This window comes from Nyctibius grandis, chromosome 1, assembly GCF_013368605.1.
Source record: "Nyctibius grandis isolate bNycGra1 chromosome 1, bNycGra1.pri, whole genome shotgun sequence".
Taxonomy (NCBI): domain Eukaryota; kingdom Metazoa; phylum Chordata; class Aves; order Nyctibiiformes; family Nyctibiidae; genus Nyctibius; species Nyctibius grandis.
Window position 1 is genome coordinate 128515111 of NC_090658.1, and position 12734 is coordinate 128527844.

Sequence of the window (12734 nt, forward strand, 5' to 3'; positions counted from 1 at the left end):
GTGAGATGAATCCTCACCCTATTGTCCAAGGGACTGGTGTTCCTGGAGAACAAGACCTGGAGCTGTGGTCCATAGAAACTAGAAGCATCTGTTATTGGTAGATATTCCTAGTATCTATTATTATGGTTTTGTCTAGATGAAAGAAACCACATCTATCCATCTGACGGGGGTTCATTCTGTTAACATAGACAAAATTGGTTTCAGCCGTATGGTACTCTGTCAGTTTGGTTCTCACAGCTGCCATTTTAAGTAGATATTTAACAGTAAATATTAGTTCATGCCCAAATATAAGCATTGCTTTAGAGAAACATGCCCTCTGAAGTGTAAAGAATGTTTTTTTCAATGAAAATAGCCGGATATTTTACAAAGTTCCTTGTAAATGTGGCTTTAGCTTTTGCTTTTGTCTTTGCCAGATCAGTCTTCAGTGTTTAATTCTTGGGAACCCTGATCTCGATCACAGACCTGCCTAACTGAGTTATGTCCCAGTGAAGTATCTCTGTCAGATGCATGCAGAGCTAGAACAAACATCACTGTTCTAAACAAAGGGCTTATTTTCACAGCGAATTTAAGGCAATCTAAGGCTGTTTTCAAAGGGGAGTTTCCATGCTAACCACCAGCTCTCAACACTCTCCATCGTGGCATCACAGAGCTCCTGAAATATCAGAATCAGGATACCAGGAAAATAGTTCTTCTGAATGCAAAAGAGATCCAAAAAACCCATACTTACCATTCAGTGCCTTTCCAATATGCCTGATCACTCGGCCACATGAGTGCCAACGCAGGGTAAGGAAAAGGAACGGGAGAATTTCTCCAGAATCCCTTCTGAAGGAATTGCTCCCTTAATTAGTTGCATGGACTTAGACTAGATTGATTTGTGCTCATCATTAAACCATAGTCTTAAAAACAATTCAGAGTAGAGTTCTTTTCCATTACTCAGTCTTTCTATGAAAAAAAAAAACCTTCAGGAACATCAGAGTCAAGGCAATGGGAATAGCTTAAGCCAACATTGGTGTTCCAGAGGAGGAAATTCCACCAGAGAGGAATGAGTCAAAAACATTATTACATGTCTGGAAATTGCAGCAATGTGACTTGGCATCATAAACTCCTTCCCCTTCAAAAGCCTGAACAATGTCCGGTTTTAGTCTTCTACCTTTACATCTTTTTACCTCAAAGTAGAAATGTAGCCTGGCAGGAGGAAGAAGTGATAGATGCTCTGTGTGGTATGTAGATGACCATACTGAAACAGCACAACTGAAATTGTAGCTGATGAAGAAGTACCCCTCACTTAGCCAAGCTCTATATTTACTAATAAGTCAGTATTAAACAACCAGACTAGCCCAGAAACTACATGGTCATTAAGACTTTCATGGTGCATTAGGAAAAAGACCTATTTACTCAACTTCATGCACCAAAATGCCTGTGCAGATGCACAGCCATTGTTAGGAGCTTACTATACCTAAGTTAGAATAAGTGTCTATTAGAGTAAGGATTATTCTCTCTAAATATATATATACACTAATAGCAACAGTTCTACTCTTCAGAACAATTATCCCATAATTAAAAATTATAGTTTGGTCACAGTTATGGGACACATCCCTGGGAGGAGGGTCCATCACCACATTTCTGTCCCCTTTCCAGGACTCAGACTTCTGGGCTCCTTATGGCTCGAGGATATTTTTGGTTTTGAGTGTTCAGTGGTAATCTTCAGAAACGGGGATGGTTCCTCTTTGAGAATGACTGCTTATTAGGGCACTTCTGTGAAATGAAGGCAAGTGTTTTAGGATCCTCTCCTGACAGAAAGGATGAAGAATCCTGGCTGTTTGCTTTCTGGACAGATGCAGTAATCATTTGATTACTTATTACAAGAAAAAAAAAGAGTGAGACATCACAGCAGGCAAATTACATTTTTCAGAAGGCTCGAAGAAATTAAAATTTAAGTAGTTTTTTGTCTGAAACTGGAAAAGCACAAAGGAGAGGTCAGACAGCAATCTTCTAGAAGAGCAAGCATGGTGGTTACTGCTGGGGTTAGGTTCCTACATGAAGAGAGAGAAGAAGAGTAGATGGCAGAAGGGAGTTTCTTCTGGTAATGTACATGGAATTCAGGTGTCTAAATCCCAAAATTAGGAAAATTTAGATTAACCAAATTGACTTCCCAATATTGCACAGTGAAGTTTTCTCAGTGCCTAATGGTGATTGTGGCTCAAATAGTCTCAATGCTGACCCGCCTGGACACAAACTCTGTGCAACATGCTCTAGGTGAACCTGCTTTGGCAGGGGGTTGGACTAGATGATCTCCAGAGGTCCCTTCCAACCCTTAACCATTCTGTGATTCTGTGACAGAATTCAGCAAGTCAGTACCTATATGGCTCTTAGGATTCTCAAATTAAGCTTTCTTCCACCTGTCTCCCTTGAGGATCTTGTTTTAGTGGTTGTTCTTACAGCACATCTATCAGGATGGATTACGTTCAAAATATGGTCACACCATTTCCTGCCTCCTCCCTGCCTAGGGGTCCCCTGCTTTTTATGGGTCAAACATGGAGGTGTTAGTCAAATTCCTTCCAGCAAAAGTGGGGACTAAACCCAGGTTTTTTATATATGAAGTAGATACTTTTAAGGTGTGATTCTTCTGATCCATCCTGGGAGAGCCTTTTTCTTTCTCTGGAGTAGAAAGAGACTCTCAGGTGACCCATTCTCACATAAACACTTGCACAACAGTTGTCCAGGACTAATCAAGACATACTGACTTATGACGAACACGGAAATGCTCCAGTGACCGTCTTTAACCTCATCTCTTTCCTTTTCCCTACGTTTCCTACCCTAAAGTACTTTTTGTCCCCACTTCATGAATTGAGAATGGTTCCCTTTACTGTAGTTTTACTTTTCCTCCCGCATTTCCAGACTCATCAGTTTTCTCAGATATTGAAGTGTGATATTCCACAAATCAATTCACATAAATGTAACTGAGAATATTGTATATTCAGGCAACATGACAGAGGAAGGGTTGTAGCAGTGAGCTGCCTCCTAGGGCATGTGTCTTTCATCAGGGATCATTTGATGATAGGGCTCTGGTAGAAGTCAACATCTTATCCACAACATCATGAAATCTTTCTTTGTGGCCTCATGTACCAAGGCTTATCTGCCCTGGAAGAAAAATCCTCACCCTGTGCTACACACACTTGAGGTGGTGGCACCAGGAGGAGGATGCAGGAAAAGGGAACTATAAAATGGGCCTAATACGTGGGGTGTACAGGCTGACACATCTCATCCTGAAGTTACAGCGCTCTTTGGGATTATGGCAATGCTAGTAAATGAAACACCGCTAGGCATGGATGCCGTTACTGGATGTTGACCACCTCTGTTCTTAACTTCTCAGATTGAAGCCTAGTACACAGTCAAGCACGGCAATGAGGTCACTGCCAATAACAAGCTAACATGAGCCATTTCCAATAGGATGTTTGGAAGAGGTCATCCTGTTTTGGAAGCTAGGAGAATATCACAGTACGGATGCTCTGGCTGATCAGAATCAGACATCCATAACACTTCTAGAATGAGGGACACTCTCACAAATCTCCATCAGAAAAGGAGGTGACATTTCTATCTAGAAGTCCTGGGCTTAAGATATTCATTCCAAACATGGGGTACAGCTCTTCTCTCTATGAGATGCACCATGAGGGGTGGTTTCCCATTCGATAGCCAAAGCTCCTTTTCATCGTACCCATCCTTTCCTCGGATATTTCTGCCCTCACTACGTGGAGGACTGAGGTGTTTGTAATGCAGTTTGCTGTCCAGAATGTCAAAATTAACTTGCCTTGGTGTTGGTCTTTCACAGTAAACCAAGCTAAAAATTGGTTAGTGGTGCATAATAATTCTTGTACTGGGGCAAGTTGGGGACAAACCCACTGCAATACCTGAAAACAGAACACTTCTTTTCCTGAGTCGTTGTCTTGACTTACCCAGATCTTTAACATGGGTGAACTGGTGGGAACATGCACCAGGGAGTTTTCAGTAACCTAATTAAGTCTGAAGTGCTATATTTATCCAGATTCAGAAACTTTGATGCAGAAAAATCCATAAAACCTTGAAGGAGCTGGAAAACTGAGTTCTGATCCTCCTCACATTGCGTATTAGGAACAACACCACTAAATGCACATCAGTTATTTGGGAATGTGAGAGCACTGTAGCTCAGCCCTGAACCTGGAGAGCTGCACTTTGATAAAGCTCATGCAAATGAGAATAGAGGCAGTTTGGGACCAGTTATTTTACTTACAGGGAAAGAATTTAATCTTCCAGTTTAGGACTGGGGTACCTTCATTTCAGTTTCTTGACACGTCCAGTGGTTTGAGGCAAAATACCTAGGCTCAGCTACTCAACATATATGAGATTGCCTGGACTCCAGTGATTTCATTGGGAGTTGAAGGTCTTGGTGTTTCCAGACCTTGATTGCCTTAGCTCTCCAAACACAAAACTAGACGTAATGATACTTCCTACCTCCTTGGGCTGTTTGGAGAAAAATCCTGAGCAGACTGAGGTGCTTACATGCTTAGTACAGACATACAAGCCGCTAAGATAGGCAGCTAGTATAAAGCGTCAAAGTACATCTGCTTGATTTCTACAGCCTTGCAGGCATTTGCACCTGCACAAAATGAGTGCCAAATAAAAATAAAACTCAGAGTAATATAATTTGTGTACACTTTTTACAAAGACAAATGACTACACAAGCTGTGAGGCACTGAAAATACAGGCACATCTCAATATCCAGCAGCCCCGTGTTTTCAAATGTTGATTATAAACAGATCTGAAGACTCAGCCCAAAATAAAGAAGATTTGAATTTCCTCTTAGGTAAATGTTTTTCTTAAGGGGGATGTGAACAAAACCTTAATTTTATTTTGCTAATTACTTTTGAGGATACTCAGGCTTCTGTGTCCCTTTTTACGATTTACCTTCATGGTAGCTACTTTTCTGCTAATTATCCCAATAGGAATAAATATTCTCAACATAATAGCATCATATTCTAGTGCAGCAGGGAAAGAGAATATTTTTTCTGTATTTATGAGTGACAAAAAGAAAAAAAAACCCTGAGAAAAATAAGTTACATTATCGCGTCTTGTTTAACTAGTGCCCCCTCTTGTGGTACTTTTGCAGCAATACCAAACCCCAAAAATCTGTTTTCCTAGAACGATGAGAAAAATACAGGGTTTAATATAGGTTCGTTTCCGAGGTGTTTTAAATAAAAGGTATAGCAAGATAGATGAAATGATATTAGATGCGTAACCAAGAGGAGATCGATCCGCTGTCACGATTAGAGAAAAGAAGAATGTTAAGGGCACATGGTAGAAAGGATGTAGCAGACAGGAAAATATTACGTGCCTAGCTGCTAAAATCATTGCCCTTCCTTTCTGAACTGGACTTCTTGCTCATGAACAGCTAGCTGACATTTTAGTTACACCTTTTCTGAATGCACAGCTCATTTGAGCATCTCGTCTCTCCTTTCTGTCTTCATTTTCCCTCTTATCTCTCCTGACCATATATTTTCTTAGTTTCTGTTTCATCTGTAGCATTAGTTCTGCAGTTCCTCTGCTCTCCAACTTTTTTTTTCCTTGTTATTATCTCTGCAAGCCACACAGATGTCTCAGGTCCAAAACCTTGTCTTTTTTGTGTTTTTTTGCCTTATTTACCATCCCTAGCTTGCCTTTTCGTAACCACTTTTTAAAGGCTTTCTACTGATGCAGCATTGATTTTCCTTTCTGATTAATTGTATTTGTGTGTGCAAAAGCAGGAGGAAAAATAACCCCAAAATGACCATTTTGAACAGCGACTTGCAGGATTCTTCCTGGAGAAGTTTTAAGCCAGTAGATGTATCTTGTTCTACAGGGATCTCTGTCAACTTCTCTTTTTATGCATTTAATGTTCTTCCCTAGCGATAGCCTAAGGGTGCTTTCACTAAACAATTAATGTAAGGCATCTCCTGGGAACCTAATGGGTATTTAGCAATAAGTTCACTTCCAGTGAATTGTATAATGTGATATTTTGACAATGGATATAGTGAGGTTCTTGAAAGGTGAAGTTTTCTCCAAAGAAGCAATAAAATATCTAACAGAACTTCTGATAGCATTTTGTGGGGTGGGATAGGATAGAGAGTGGGTCAGAAGGAGCAGGTAATTTAGCAGAGTGTTATGTGCTGTTGTACAGTATGTTCTTTAATTTTTGTGTCGTCCTGTAATAATGTTCACATTCACTAATACAATGTACAAGTCGTAATCTATTAGCGAAAATAAAATTTGCTGTGACATTTGATATGAAAGCCGCTAGCAATGAAGGATGTAGTACTGCAAATGATATTTGTATTATGTTAATAAAAAATGATATTAACATATGAAACTAATACTAGGCAAGGAAAAGTGTTTAATATTAAGGCTTGAAATGCAGAAAGTAACGTGAAATCTCCAATCTGGTCTGACAATGCTGTGTTCAGAATCACACTCACTGAGAAGACTGTAGGCAGTAAGTTTTTCTGAAAGGTAATTTTTAATTGTTATTAAAAATAATGCCAAGAGTCATCACAACAATAATTTAATAGATGAATCCAGCCATTTAAGTATAGAAGGTGTCATTTTAAATAGAAAAAACGATAGGACATGCATTCAGAATTTATTATTTCCTTACTAGAATTATTCTCAGTGCTGAATCTAAACAAAAGTTTAAAGATGTTGTGTAGGATATTGTAGCATTTATCTGTAAAGTGGCAGCTTGCAAACTGCAAAATACATACAGTGGTTTAGAATTGTGTGTGTAACGTTTTTACAGAGACAGTTTTCTATGGGCTACAGCATGATATGATTTCATAAAAAATAAGTTGCATGTAGGAATGTACATTAAATCAGCTTTGCTGTTTCTATTTACTCACTTGAAGAAGAAGAGATTAGGGGGCTGGTTTTATTAGTGTGCTTTTTACTAAGAGAACAGTATTATATTAGAACTGAATAAATTTGAGTCTACGACACATTTTTATCTAACACATACACACATACATAAAAACAGACAAATAGAATGAAACGGAGAGAGATTTGAAAGGAAAATGGACAATATTTTTACATCTTTTCAAACGCTATTCCAAAAAGCAAAATTAAAGTTTTATTTTAACCTTTCATTGTTCTCATGCACAAAATAATGAACATCCTAGAAACAGTGAAACTACAAGAAACAAAGAAAATGCAAGAAAAAAGTTCTCTTAACCCAGTTAACCCATTTAACCCAGTTTTACTGATTATACCTTTCCTTTTGCTAATAAATTTAAAAATAAGAATTATTCATCAAGGTGAATGTATCTACTGATTCACTGCAGATTTTCAGTTATGGCGTACTATTGATTATATTTTCCTTCTAAAACAGGATTTTGAAAGGTAATTGTACTCAGACTGCAGTCTACGTAATACCTAACATCAATAGCATACAGCAAATGGCTCTAGAAGTGCTTTATTTCACAGGGTGGTGTTTGCTCTTCTCAGGCTTTATGGTAAAATTAAGCTCATTTTCATATTTTTTTTCAAGTATGGGAAACAATATGTTAAGACTTAACAAGGGCATTTCTAAGCAATGAAAGCATGCAGGTTCTCTTATTTTCTAAAAGGAGCTATTGCCTTTAAAACCAATGGTAATTCTAATAGTTAACATTCATTCGATAAAAAGCAATAAAACATATCTTACATAGTTATATTTTTTTGCTTTACTAAGTTTTCAAAATTAGATAGTAAGTCATAGTCTTATAGCAACCCTCATACCTATCTCTAAGCTTCTAAAGCTGATCTGAATTATTGCTAAACTAATATGTGGTCAAAATAACAGTAAACAAAACAACAAAACATGCAGCAAAGGAAAATAACTGCAGGTATATGGTTATTAAAGTAGCACCCTTATGGCAATAATTTCTATTCAATAAATGTAGCCTAAGCATTTCTAAGTAATGAATTTTAATAGCTGAAACTGTAAATAAACAGTCATTACTTTCTGGGGAAAATGTCAGATACTCTGCTGATGGAAATTGGTGTGGTCTGTTAACATCACAGAACTCTGCTGATTTACACATATCAACAAATTTGGCCAATTTGTCTTAAAAAACTCTTCTATTTGCAGGACAGAATACAGCAGAGTTGTCCTTTGCAATATAAACATTTCTCAGGATGTGTTTGCAGGCAGATTTATCAGTTTAGCATCACAATGCATCACTTTACCGTTCAGAGAGATGACTGCAGTATTGGTCTATGTGCTAAATACAAGTATAAATGACAATTTATGCCCAGAGCCTCAAACCCATATCTATCTATATTATATATTCAGCTTCAGCCACTTGACCTTAATGATCTACTCAGAACTGCACATGAACACAGCATTTGTAGCCTTATGCAATAATAGATCCTTAGTTATTTATTTTTATAGAGGCAGAGTATAATCTCAGTTAATCAGGGTAAATATAGAGTGTCTTAACTGAGGTCACTAGGATTGCTCAGGATTCATATCTGAACATTTCAATTAGCATCTGGCCTTTGGGGTCTGTATTTCAATGCAGGCTGCGGTATAGGGTTTGCTGTTCAGAAAGTATTTGGCTGCAGAGAGACTTTTGTGTTTAAAATAACCTTCTTGAACTTAGTTTAAAATCATCACTCATTATTCTTTCTTCCTTCCTCCTTCTTTATTCTCTAGCAAGCGCTAGAGACAAAACAGAGCCAAGGTGGACTACAGGCCTATTGCAATCCACGCTTATCAGCCTTTGGGTTTCCTCAACCAACATCCAATGTTGTCTAAAGCTCTTCCTCATGGCTGTTCCCACGTTCATTTTTATTTGAGTCTCACTGGGTCTTTATTCTGAGTCTTTCAGAAATTAGGCAGAAAATGTCTAAATTCCCTCACTTATCTACAAACCTAATAACTTGGAGACTCACTTTTCTGAGAGGACTCAAAAGTAAACTTCATGTCTCTGTGGAGAACACTCAAAGGTGTTTGCAAAGATGGATAAGTGAGCTAGGTGTGGGGTGTGGTGCACAAAACACTCCCCTGTGACTGATGTAGGGAAATATGAATGGGAACCACATCAGTGGGGCTGGAAAGAGTGCGAGCAAGAAGAGGCACTGCTATGGGTCTGAATGCTCCAAGAAGAGGAAGAGCTGGGTTCTAGTCAACTGATACCATCTGTACCTTGTCAGTCAGCCTTTTCTTTTATACTCATTAAAGCATCACAGGTAAGGATCAAAGTCAGCAATTCTTTTTTTTGAGGGAAAGTTGTTTTGTTGGGGATGGTTTGACTAATTTTGTAAAGCTTACATGTCAATTTATTTTGGAGGGTGTCTGCTTTTCTGTTGGATAACCAAAAGATGTTGCCGTTAAAACAAACAGAGACATAAAAATAAGGTCCTTAAGTAAGAATACTCTGCTTTTCCTCTAATTTTTTGAACAAAAGTTACACTCTTTGTGGAAAGTACTAAGTCATTGTCTTGCTTATGATAATAATGTTCTTATAATATTTCTTTGCTACCCAACGGGGTTAGAGATACTGCTGAACAATGCTTTTATTGTTCCTGCAGGAAGCTGAACACTGCATGTGAAATATTACACTTAATTGCCAAGCTAATCAAAAACAAGTTAGCAGTTATTCAAACCAACCCATGTTCCACTCTGTCTGTTTTTATCAATAATTAAGTACTTAAAAGAAAAAGAAGCATTACTGGAATTAAAATAAAGAAATATATTGCTGCAGTTTATAAAGAGCTGGAAGAATCATACAAATAGGCTGCCAGTATTATTTTCCTTTTTTTCATTACATTGGAAAAGTAAAAAACATTCTGTGGGTGAAATTCCTGCTTATTGAGCATTTCATCCATCTGTGATTTATTTTTAAAAGACAGATGAACTACTTTCTCCATTAAACACACTGCAAATTCCTCGCTGTTACTGACTGCAAGTTGCCCTTTTTGAGGCAACAGCATCACTTACAAGAACACACTGGGAAGCTATTTTCTCATCTTATGAAAAGCATGGGATTTTTTTAAGCTAGCTACTTCCAATTAGGACTGGTACTTATGATGTATGCCTTCTTGTCATAATGTGGCATGAAAAATGGATCTAGTATGATAGCTCTCAGTAAATATGTGCTTCTTGACTGTAAAACCAGTTAAAACCAGTTTGAATTTTTATACTAATTATAAATTTATTAATACATTTATTAATTTATTAATAAGGAAAGGTATAGATAAACAGTGGTTCAAAATTAATGGAAAATTACCAAATAATAGGTGCCAGAGAGAACATAAAATGTAGTGAGAAAATGGGACACAAGTTTTTTCTAGCTAAGACCTGAAAATGTACTCTTATGCAGGGCGTTTTTCCAAAAACAGCCTTCTCAAGCTTGTATCAATAAAAGCCTTCATGTTTTAATGGAAAATGTAAAAATAAATCTGAATACATTCCTAACTAAGCTGCTTTATAATTAAATCTGCTTCCTTTTCCTTTTGAAGTAATGGAAGACTTTTTGAGTTTCCAGAGGGAAATGTCCCACCTTCAGTTAACCAAGGCATCAGATCACTTACTTGAAACAGGGGAAGAAAAATTCAAGCACCTGGCCTGAATCAGGCAGTGCAGAGACAACCTGAGTCTCCCCTGTCCCAGATGAATGCCTTAGCCCTGGGCTACTGGCTCTTCTCCAGCATGCCTATAGCTGGACAGAAATTCTCTCTTGGACCTGAGAAACCTTTCCCAAAACAAGATGTGTTGAAAAAGTTATTTTCCTAGAACGTATTTTTGTTATTGACAAACCATCATTTTATAACTATCTGTTCAAACTAGCTCTGCTATCCAATGTGCCCACAGCTAAGCATATATATTTTTCCAAACTGGGACTAAGAATGATGGCACTCAGGGCTTTCATAGTGATGTCTATGCACTATGAGTAGTCTCATTGCCTTTAATGGTGCATGTAAATTTTCACATGACCAAAGGCTTAATGAGTTATGACTTACACTTTCCAAGTAAAGGTCCATCTTGTGATACGTCCAGTTATCCTAGCTCTTAGGCTAACAACAAACCCTCTAAGGGTGGTGTCAACAAAGGCTAACTCTAGCCTACAGCACTTGGTTCTGTTGGGTCAGAGGAGAGAAATACATTCTTCTGGAAGGGGCTCTGCTTAATCGCTCCCTGAAGGAGCCTGTCTCTCTCTCCCTCTTTTTCCTGAGTGTAGGGCAGCCCAGAGATAGCTACCTCTTCCAGCCAAAATTAGCCTTTGTGAATTCTCCCCTGCAGATCTGTTTAGATGCACATGCATACAAGAATAGAAATATTTTTGCTACATAAAGCCCCAAGAACATCAAGCTACTTTGTTTTGCTCCACCTTTAATACCACTGTTGTCCTCCCAAAAAACTTCACTACTGGCAATGTAAAGGCATCTGTTCCCAGGTCACATTGACTATTACTTAATCAAGACCACCTTGGCTACTTCATTTGGGTTGTCTTGAAAAAGGCACATGCAATTTCAAACAAAGTGATGGAAAAAAGTGAGCTTTGGGAGAATTTAGGGATAAATGCCATCCATCTAGCTGAATGAATGTGAAGCTGGCTGTGAGCACTCCGGATGACTCAGTGTAGCAACTCCACTGAAAATGCTTAGCGTACACAAGAGTGAGCCAGTATGTAACTAGAACAAAAGATCTAAACTTCAGGTCAGAACCCACAATGCGTACTTTGCTCAAAATTTCCAGTAAAATGCCATTTTATTTGGGTAGCTGGGTGGGGCTAGGATTCTGCCTGGTTAGTCCTTACACATCCATTCCTCCCACATCAGGAAATAAATAAAATATTTGTTCTGAAATAACACTAAAAAAGATTTCCAATTAAACTCCCCTAGGCCTCAAGAAGAACATTCTACCCCTTCTCTTCTTCCTTCATTCTGAAGTCAATGGCCAAATCACAAACATGCACTTCTTCAGTGAATTAAGTGTGGACCTCCAAATCAACCTTACAAGTACAGTTTGGGAACGTTTTAGATTCATCCTGAACTACTCTGTGTGAGAGAAATCAGCCACAGGAACCACTTGCAATGATCAAAATCTGTTTCAGATGGTGTTTTCTTCTTGATTTCTCCTCTTTGGCCATTTGCATGACAAGTACTCAGGAACTGCCTTCTGCTCTATTATATTTATACTTAATTTTTATAGATTTTTGTTAATCATTCACTGGAAAAAAATATTTCATGTTCAGCCAAATTTCGTCTTATTTTGTTGTTTCATTAGCTGATAATAGAGCAAGAACCGACCTGATGACTCAGGCAGTATTGATAAACATCTTTTGCAGGAGGTACTGATCAAATGGGGGATCTGTTTCTTCCTACAGGTAATTAATTGATTAAACTGTGAAAATGTACTTCAATGGTTTAGTTTTAGGTAGTCCTGTGAGGAGCAGGGAATTGAACTTGATAATCCTTACGGATCCCTTCCAACTTGAGATATTCTATGATTCTATGAACTCCTATAAATCAGGTTCTTATCCCTCTGATGGCTGCAGTGTGAGAAAAGGCCCAGAATAAAACACATTTTCTGAAAGCTTAAAATAAATATAAGACTAATATCTTTGAGAAAGACAAAATGCTCACTATAATAAAATGGCCAGTTACATGTAGTATCTAACAGGTCAAAAACCTCTTTTTTAAACTAGTAAGGTGTCTTTTTTTTTCCCCTCCTCCCACAATAGCAA